The sequence below is a fragment of the Bidens hawaiensis genome, unplaced genomic scaffold (assembly GCF_021521415.1).
Source record: "Bidens hawaiensis isolate Kalapana, Puna unplaced genomic scaffold, B.hawaiensis_p1.1 tig00030274_1, whole genome shotgun sequence".
Classification (NCBI taxonomy): Eukaryota; Viridiplantae; Streptophyta; class Magnoliopsida; order Asterales; family Asteraceae; genus Bidens; species Bidens hawaiensis.
In genome coordinates, this window is record NW_027495048.1 from 33,519 (window position 1) to 44,046 (window position 10,528).

Sequence of the window (10,528 nt, forward strand, 5' to 3'; positions counted from 1 at the left end):
TCCACAAGTGTGCGAAGGGTTGTTCCTCGGCGGATGTTCCATCGTGGAACATACACTTCATTGGAATCCGACACTGCAAAAAACAAAAAGCAGTTAGGAAAAGATGATATAAAAAAAAAAAAAGAGGCCAAAAGAACCCTACGCACCTGTAGGGTCAACAACAGGCCGATAGCCGCCAAACCCATCACCTGAACCCAAGGGAAATCCGTCTAAGAGGTCAGGTAGATGGGAAGGAGGTAGAGGTTGGCGAGAAGCCCCATGCATACCTGAAGGATCGGCCGTCGTTGCCGATGACGGAGGAGGCATGGTGAAGGCCGCCGCGGTAGTAGAAACCAACGGAGGTGAACTCACCGTAGGTGAACTCACAACCGTGGTCGCCGCTGCGGAGTCCGCAGAAAAAGTAACCGCCGGCTCAGTGAAAGATGCGGTAAATATGGCACTGACAGCCGGCGGTGATGTCATCACAGTTGGAACAGTTGGCTCAACTGGGTGAGCAACTGAACCAACTGAAACAGGCGCAGCCACCTGAGTCGTCGCCTCAGGTAGGCTGACCAAGCCTACCGTCATGGGTCCGGAGGTACTCCTCCCCGCTCCACCCTGGAATGCGGTAGCATCCACGCCTGCACAAGGAAGATAAGTATTAATGATGGAAAGCTATGAAGTTAAAAATAAAGTTTGTACTTACGGGTTTTCTTGAGCCTAAAAGTGCGGACAGGCGGGGACGAACCCGATGGAGCCGGCCTCTTTGCGCCGCTCACCGTCGTCATCCTGGGCTCTCCGGAGGTGACAGACGTCGCAGCCTCCGGTGCAGTGGTCTTATCACCACCAGGGTTCTCCGCCACCTCCTCGCTCTCGGTCTCTGAATCAGACCGAGGCGCCGGATCGGCAGTGGAGGCTACCTTCGCCTTCCCCTTCCCGCCGGCAGCCTTCTTCTTCCGCACCAACGGAGGACCATCTGCGGATTCCTCATCAGAACACAAGATTAGAGGAATTCCTGCAGAGGTTTCAGCATTGAGGGGTCGAGGGTTGAATAACGCCTTACCTGGCCGCCTGGCTCTCAGGATCTCGTGGCCTGGCGGGTAGACCTCCACGAACCGTTCCGCCGTCTGTTCAAGGATGGGCAACTCGTTCTCATCTAGAGCACGAGTACCCATCCGAGCGGGACTATCAGCCTCCCGCGGATACAGGAGCGACTGCAAGTCGTTCCCCTCTGAAATAGAAGAAAAACAGTTAGAAGACAAACCTATATAAACAAAGAAGACAGAGCATACCGTAAGGGACAGAGTTCAAACCGTATTCAAGGACGATCGGGATCTTTTGCGCCTCCGCATCCTTCCACACCCGGCTCATCCCGAGCATCACCATCCCGGACTCCGCAAAGCGGTAAACCGGAGATTGGACTCGGGATATCTTTGAGAACCATTCCACCTCCTGGTAGTTGGAGGCGTGAAGGCTGGGGAGTGCTTGCCCATTCTTGAACTTCATGGCAAGGGGGATGGCGCGAGCGGAGATAAAAAAGAACTCCCGCTTCCATGAACGAAGACTGCGCTCGGTTTCGCAAATCTTCAAACCCTTGATCCTGGTTATCAGAGTATACCACCCCTGGATGCACCTCCAAGAGTAGAAGGTCATCAGGCGGTCGACGAAGGGCTCAACGCCCAGAATCCGGCACACCCACTCGAAGTGGCGAATCTTCGTGATCGCCATCGGGTGCACCTCGGGCAGGTGTACACCGTGCCTCTCTAGGACACGGTACACAAACTTTGTCAAAGGGAACCTAAGATTCCCATAGACAAAGAATGCGGCATATACCCCGATCTTGCCTCTGGGGGCATCATACACCGTTTGATGAGGTTTAGGAAACTCAGGCTCGAGAGACTCGAGCATGAACTTCCAGACGATGTACTGATATAGATCGACAGGCAGAGCACACTGGCACTCGCCAGCAGTACTCTTGTCATCCTTGTCGAACGTGGATGACGGGTGCTCGGCGTACACCCCAGCCTCCTGGGCTGTAGCCTCAAGATCGTGAGCAGAAGACATCTTGCAGGTATGAAAAAGAGAACGATTTCAAGAGAATGCTCGACTGAAAAGGTGAGTATTCGCCGGAAATCGTTTTGAAGATGAAGAGAAAAGTGAAAGTGTGGATTACAAAGGACCCTCTCCCCCTTTATATACTAATCGCAATTAATGCGATGAATTTACTGCGGAAGAGAGAGAAATCGCAGGTGCAATGAAACTATGACACGTGGCAAAAAGCAAGCTGGCAACAGCTGTTGAAAGGACGCGTGCCAGTAATTTCGCGGCCACGCGCCCGAAAAGTCGCGCCCATGCGCCTGAAAAAGCGCCTGGAATGACCATATACTGTCACGTCGCCATAACTTCCTGCACGTCCTGACACTGTCAGAAGAAACCGTCGGACGACGTTTCAATAGTTTGGACTGTTTTTATCCTTTCACCAACTATTCGAATTTCAAAATTTCAAAAAGATTCAAAAGCGGGAAATACCCCTTACCTTGGCAACCAAGTAACTATAAGACAGGTGCGAGTAAAGTGTTAAGGTAAAACCCTTCACATACTTAGCACCCGCAGGGAATTGACGCCAGGAATACCTTGGAAGTAAAGTAACCGTAAGACGAGTGCGGGTACAGTGTCAAGGCAAAACCCTTCACATACTTAGCGCTCCGCAGGGAATTCAAACCAAGAAGGATCTTCTGGGCCATGCTTGCGGAAACAGGAATAACATCCCCGCATGGCGGGAACGTCGAGAACTATATTGTTTGAAACTCCAAGATGGAATTGGTGGTTTTAACATAATTGATCACTATGTTGAAAACTACCAAAACCCCATGGAGAATCCACACAAGTGGGACTCAACGCTCCTGACTTGCGAGGAGGTTACAGACCTACCCGCTTCATACCCAAAGATCAAGAAGAAAAGTCGGGAATTTCTGCGTGACATTAGGAAAACCGCGGGAAGAATCCCCACGGAAAACCTTAAAACTAAAAACCCCTTTTCAAAACCCCTTGCTAGTCCAAAAGTTCACCTCACTTATTAATAATTCATGAGAAGAACATTGGACTGGGGGGACTTGAAGAGGTAGGTCCCAGCAGAGCCCAGTTGGACCCGCAAGACTCACCTTGAAGAGGGACGTCTGCGCAACGACCAACTGCTTCCGCAGAACCCACCATGCTCAGAGAAGACCTTACGCGCAGTACGCCAGCTGTACCCGCAGGGAAAGCCTCCCAATGGTGAAGTACCCCGCTTGTTCCCGCAGTTGCGGATACAAGCCATCAGGGAAGGCTACCCGCACTAATAGCAAGGCTACACGCACAAGGCACTAACTCTTGCTACTTCAGTAGTCACCTGAAGGAATGAGCAAGGCGGGAATACTCCCGCCCAAATGAGCCAGTCCGTATGCTTCTGGAAGATCTTTTGTACTATACCTGCCAAGGTATGGGCAAAACAGACGATCTGACCAGAACAACCCATGAACCAATCACAGGGTGACAGCTCACCGACAACAGTACGAGGAGGAGCACCCTCTAGTACTGTTTCACTATTAGCCGCTGCCTACTCACCAACCCTTACTATGGGACGTGCGCAGCCTACAGTTGGTGGAACAGTGCATAGCCGGCAGTAAAGGAACAGTATACAGCCGACCTTGTCACTGTCGGCCGCAGCCTATCCACCAACCAGCATGGCTTGTGCGTAGCCCACTGTTGGTAGAACAGGAATACTATTCAGCCGGCTGAACCTTCTAGGAAACTTACCTTCGGCTATAAATACTCCAACACCTTGGAATGGTAAGGACATCATCTGATATCTCATTATCTTATCTTCTCTAGCAATCTCTTAATATACACTTATATTCAGAGCAATCTAGTCTGATTCTCACGCCGGAGGGTGGTCACAAGGAGGAACCCCCCTTCTCAGTGACGAGCTTACGGTGTCTGTTTTGCAGGTCACCTGAAGAACAACCTTCTTTGCTGGACCTCATCCTCGTGGGAAACATTACTTAACCCTAGATTATTCGTAATCTGCCTAGGGTCACTTAGTGTTTCTTCAGCTGTGTTTCCAACACTCGTGTCACAGGCACTCATGTCACTAGTTCAATCAAACCCTTCGAACACAAGCAATGATAAACCGCATTTGAATCGCTTCTCGTTGATAGCGGTCACCATTGCAGGATACTTGATGATCATAATAATATTACAAAACATATTCACATTCCCGTTATGGGCTCACATTGTGACAGCAACAGTTCTTTTGGTCATGGTATTATCACCTCTTCAAGTAGCCCATACAGCTCAAGAAAACAAAATAACGCGACCACCGTCCCCTGCCACGGATCCATTGATCATAATTTCCGAGACTCAGGACATTGAAATGAAAGTTGATATGAATTTAATACAGGCGATGGGCACAATCGACTTTTGGTTGTTGTTTCTAGCTATGGTTTGTACATTGGGGTCAGGGTTAGCCACAATTAATAATATAACTCAACTTGGCGAGTCGCTTGATTACTCGACGGTTGAGATCAATGCGATGGTTTCGTTATGGAGTATATGGAACTTTCTTGGCCGATTCGGTGGTGGGTTTGTGTCGGATATATTTCTACATCGATTTGGGGCCGGGCGGCCATTGTTTATAACCTTAACACAATTGGGGATGGTGGTAGGACATTTGATTATTGGTTTAAGTGGGAATTTGTACATTGGTTCGGTTATTGTGGGTGTTTGTTATGGGTCACAATGATCTTTGATGCCTACAATTAGTTCTGAGATATTTGGGGTGAAACATATGGGGACTATTTTTAATACTATTGCTGCGGCTAACCCGATTGGTTCGTATATGCTTTCAGTGCAAGTGATTGGTAAAATATATGATAAGGAAGCACAGGCTGGAGGTGGGTCATGCCATGGGCTTCGGTGTTTCATGGTTTCATTTTTTATATTTGCTGCGGTTTGTGGGTTTGGTGTGGTTGTTTCGTTGGTGTTGTTTCTTCGAACGAGAGGGTTTTATAGTTCGGTTTTGCAAAGACGGTTTAAGCCGTTGCGAGGTAGTTAGAACTTAGAACGAAGTATTGCTTATGATTCAATTGGATGTTGTTGATCTACACGATAGGTTCATAACCAATATTTTAAATTGGACTGAGTCATGCTCAATTAAAATGTTCGTGAAGTTAACGTTTGATGTCACGGTACGGAAAATGATTCTTTTTTGTTTTATAGGGGACTAAGGTGTTTGAACTATATATGATTTATTTTATTTATGATATATTTGGGTTTATGTTATTTTGTTTTGTAACAACTAACAACCTAAGATATTTGAATGTCACTTAAAAACTCGGTGCCCATTCAAAATGACCTCAATACAATTAATCCCATGTATTACCTTAAATGCACTTATCTTGCCTTCATTCCTTGTCTATATAATCACTTTTCACTTTAATACATAAACAAAAATAAAACATTATTAAAATAGTTATAATCATATTTAAAAACATCACTCATTTTTCACTTTTATAAAAATAGAAGAAAATTACTAAAAATAGTTATTATCGTATTTAAAAACATTGCTTTTTTTAACTTTTATAAAAATAGAAAGCAAACGTCATTAAAATAGTTACATAAGTTGTAATCTAAATAAAAATGGTATTTCCTTTTCAGTTGTGCAATTACATTTTATATAAGGGTGTCGCTAAATGTACACCCTAGTGGCCTAGTTGCTTGTCATATCCCTCTTGGAAAAACCAACTTTCATATTGCCCATTTAAATTATATAATTACCAAATTAGCATCAAAACAAGATTTGATATTATTTTTTTTACAAGTTGTGTTTTTTATGATTTCAAGTTTAGGGTTTAGGGTTCGGGTTTAGGGGTTAGGGTTTAGGGTTTGAGTTTAGGGTTTAGGTTTTCGGGTTTCGGGTTTAGGGTTTAGCGTTTCGGGTTTAGGGTTTAGGGTTTCGGGTTTAGGTTTCGGGTTTAGAGTTTCGGGTTTCGGGTTTATTTTGTAAAAGATAAAGAGGTAAAATAAGGATATTATAAATATATTACTATTAAAATTAAAAAAAAAATATTATAAATATTTACAATATTAATACTAAAAAATATATTAATAGTAATACTTGATAGTTTTTAATTTAATATATGTAGTGGAGATTATTAAGTGAAAAAAATGTTGTAGGGACTAATATGTATATAAAGAATGTTAAGAGATAATAGTAATTTATCTAATAAGTTAAGGGGTGTATATTTAGTAAAAATGATGTAAGAGGGGGTACGTTTAGCAACACTCTTTATATAAACGTAATCGAACATCCTAATACAGTAATATCCTATTCAAGTTACAAAACTCATAAGTTGGGCTCGGCTGGAACAAAAACTTGACGACGACAATGGGCTTTCTACCCATTAAGCCTAAACTGGTGAACGGGTTTAGAGTTTAGTTAGGACTTAGGAGTTACTGTATTACTTATTAGGACACTTTGTCATCGAAATGTTAGACTATTATTACTCCCTCCGTCCCATTATAAGTGTCATAGTTTGATTTTTCAAGTCTTTCTTGTTTCACTTTGATCGACAATATTTTTGTTTGTGTTATATAATACTTGATGTAAAATATATGAATGGATTGGGTTTTAAATGTATTTTACATTGATATAATTTTCATCAAGTATTATATGACACGAACAAATAAATTTACGGTAAAAGTTGCAAAAGAAAGACTTGAAAAGTCAAACTATGACACTTATAATGAGACGGAGGGAGTATAACTGAATCTATGCTTTTATTATACATTCGTCTAAATCATGATGTGTTATAGGCAACATGAAGCCGTCCAGAATTTATAAGGCATTTTTGTTGGTATGTATGTAAGGTCTTTTTCTCCGATTATTTTTTTTCCTCGTATTAAACTCTTTTTATTGAAACAACAATAAAAAAAGTGGACAGCAAAAATGATATGAAAATCATCAAAGACAAATTGGTAACGTAAATCAACTTTCGTGTTAACTGTTAAGGTTTATTGAGTGTTCTATGAAGCAAGATGATATGGATACGTGTATTTAAATTGCGATATATTTTTAGTTGTATCTATCTATTGGCTCACCAATGGTTGCGTACACCATCAAAACTATTACGCTACGAATTTGTGTCATCCTCATATATATGAAATTATTAAATACATATTAGTATATTAAAGTCAATGATCCTTGGCTTGATTGACAAATGCTAGATAGGTTAAGTGTGAGGCAAGGAGATGTATTAAGGTTCGAACCATGCGTGTGACAAGAATTTTGTGGGAACCTCTTAGCTCTCGATTCTCTATTTCAACAAGTGTATGTCACTAATTAATAGGGGTGGCAAAACAAACCCAAATGAGTTGTTTTGGGTCAATATGGATGATTTTTAAAATTGGAATGAGTTAGGATAGATCAAAAGAATTTTCTAAGAAGGTCAGAATGGGTTGGGAAAATACTAGTAACTTTTGTTTATGAGTTAAAATGAGTTTGTTTATGGGTTAGAATGGACTAAAACAAGAACCATCCAATTTTATTTTAAACAAAACCCACGAAACCGAACAGAAACCAAGAAATCGAAACCGCAATCATTGAAACCGAACAGATATCGAAACCGACCAAAATGAAAAAAGAAAAACCGAACCCGAAAAATCCGAACAATAACAGATACAAAACCGTTTTTTTAATGAACGAAGATGACGGGAGAAACATTTTAGAGTTTGTTTATTTATATTTTGAGTTATTATTTTTTATTATTTTTTTTGAATATTTTTTGACGGTTTTTTAAAACCCTTTGTATTTTAGCATTCACTTGGGTCAAGATAGATTAATTTTACTCATACCCATCATAACCCTCTATTATAAAAATCCATCCTGACCCATACCCATTTTAACTCATCACCCAAATCCAACTCAACTCACTCGCATTGTCACCTCTACTAATTAATATGAGAGAACACTATTGTTCTATGATTCAAACTCAGATAAAGTGAATTGTATGTCGTTGGTAAGCCTTTTGGCCGGGTCGCCCGTCAACCATTTGTATTAAAGCCTTTTAAAAGAAAAACTATCTTTTAAAGTTATTGTTAAATTTCATTTATTAACATGCCTAAGCTGGATACGATAAAGCAAAAATGCATGTTAAAATTTCATAAGGCTAAGTATAGTGGGCGGTAATATGGGGTGAAAAGGGGCGATTTTTTGGTGGAACACCGCCCCCCCGGCGATAATTGGGCGAAAAGGGGCGGGGGCGGGGTATATTTGTCGCCCGTTGAAGATGAATAATAATATTTTAATAACATGACCGTTGTCAAACGGTCAATTTTAAAAAAAAAATAACAATATATATATATATATAAACATACACCATTCTTCTCCATTTTATATCCATTTTATACACAAATCATACCCAATTTCTTACAAAAAATAAACAAAATGAATCCTAGAAACAACCCGAACTACCAATTCCCTGGTTTTGGTCAAACGTATGGTTCGCAATCGAGCCAACCGAACCAACCGGATACGCAAACGTCACGGGCCTCAGGTTCAAGTAAAAAGCTGACCCGTAAACACAAAAAAACAACCGGGGGAGACGATGGCGCAACGTGATCCATACAAGCATTGGAACAAGGAGGAGGAGGTGGCCCTTGCAAGGGCTTGGATCGTCATTTCGGAGGATCCCGACGTCGGTAAGTTTTTTAATATTAAGTATTTATTAAAAATGTATTTAGTGTTTATTAAAATATATACTAATTGTTACAAATAAATTTAATTTGTAGCTAACTTTCAAGCCACCGGGGTGTTTTGGAAGAAAGTATTTGAAGCTTGGCTCGATATAACCAAAAAACCCCAAGACTACCGGGGAAAAGAAGCGGTTCAAACCCACTGGAAGGGGCTTAACGCCGATTGTCAAAAATTTGCCGGTATAATTAACCGGTTGATGGGGTCCGGCTGGCGTAGCGGGCATAACAACGTCGACATTATAGGTCAAGCATTGAGCAACTTTCGAGCTAAGGGTCACACTGTTGAGCGGCCCGGGAAACCGTTCAAGTATTTGAGTTGTTGGGAAAAGCTACGTCGTTGCTCGAAATGGAATGTGGTACCAACCGTTCCCGCCGCCCGACGAACCGGCTCATCCCGGTCTTCAAAAAGGTCGAAGACATCGTCGTCGACAAATCCGAGCACACCAAACATGTGACATCTGCCCGATCCGACCCGACCCAGGTACCCGTTTCTCTTACCCGAACTCTTTCTTTTATGATTTAATATTTATTTATACTTATATTTTACTTTTAATAATAATAATATACTTTTCCTTCCCGCCTCTTTCTCTCTTTCTTTCCGCCGTCCCGTCCCTCTCCTCCTCTCTTTCCGCCTTCTTTTCCCTCTTGTCGCCGTCCCGCCCTTACGCCTTGTTTCCCTCTTTTTTCTTCTAACTCTTTGCTTATCCTTTGGTTCTTCCCGCCTAAGGTTGTCTGCGCAGCTCCACGCGCCAGACTCCTTACATGGAAGCCTGCGTGAAGACATCTTGTTCCTGCGATGCGTGAAGAGAACTCTTCTCGCAGCGCGCTAAGAATGCATGTTCTTCCCGCAATGCGCTTAGAATTCTAGTTCTTCACACAGCACGCTAAGGATGTGATTCTTCCCGCAGTGCGCTACGGATTGTTGTGCCAGCCTTCGCGCTCGCGCACTCAGCCTTCTCGCGCTTGACCCTTTAGTCTAGTCTTCTGTTTTATCCAGCCTGTATGCTTTTGTGTTGCCTTTTCTTCTGAGCTGTTGACCTAACCTATCTAATGTCTGAATAAGTTACTTTCGGCGCAGCATGCGTACCAACCCCATTGGTTGGTAGAAAAAGTGACTGACATTATCTTTTGAGATCTGCTTTTGCCATGCTTGACCAGTACCTTTATCTGAACCGCCCATGCCTTTTTACTGTTCCCTGACAGCTTTATCTTGCCCCCTGCAGCTGCCATATCTTTTGATATCTTTTGTTATCTTTTGTTTTGTCTTGTTCTGTTTGTCTTGGAATCTTTTCCCTTTTTTTTCTGGATTTATGTCTCCTAGGGTTTCTCTATAAATAATAGTATTATTTTTTTCCTAACACTACACACACAAAACACTTACTCTCTCCTGACCTCCTCCTTGCTCTCTCTGCCGCCTCCCTCTCTGCCTCCGTTTTCTCCTCTCCTCTGCCCTGTTTTCCGGTAATATATATAATAACTTATTAATTATGCTAACTTGTAATCAAGACTTAAAACCGATCATTAAAACAATAATCTTTAATTATAGGTTAACTTGTGCTTGTTTAAAGTTGGTTCTTGCTTTATCTTACACCGCATCGTTTATCAAGTGAGTAATCTCGTATCTAATCCCTTTTTGCTTTTAATGTTTTGGGATGTTCATGTGTTCATACAAACTTAGAGTCTTAAACTGTTTATGAACTTTAGTCGCGCAGTATCCCATGTGTTGAGGACGTAGACTTGGCTGTTTATTTGTATGTGT

The 10,528-nt window shown here is 42.1% G+C and overlaps 1 pseudogene; it reads left to right on the top strand.

Annotated features, from left to right (window-relative positions):
• The first annotated feature begins 4,074 nt into the window (after positions 1-4,074).
• On the top strand, positions 4,075-5,105 carry LOC143580179 (protein NUCLEAR FUSION DEFECTIVE 4-like; annotated as a pseudogene).
• The last annotated feature ends 5,423 nt before the right edge of the window (positions 5,106-10,528 follow it).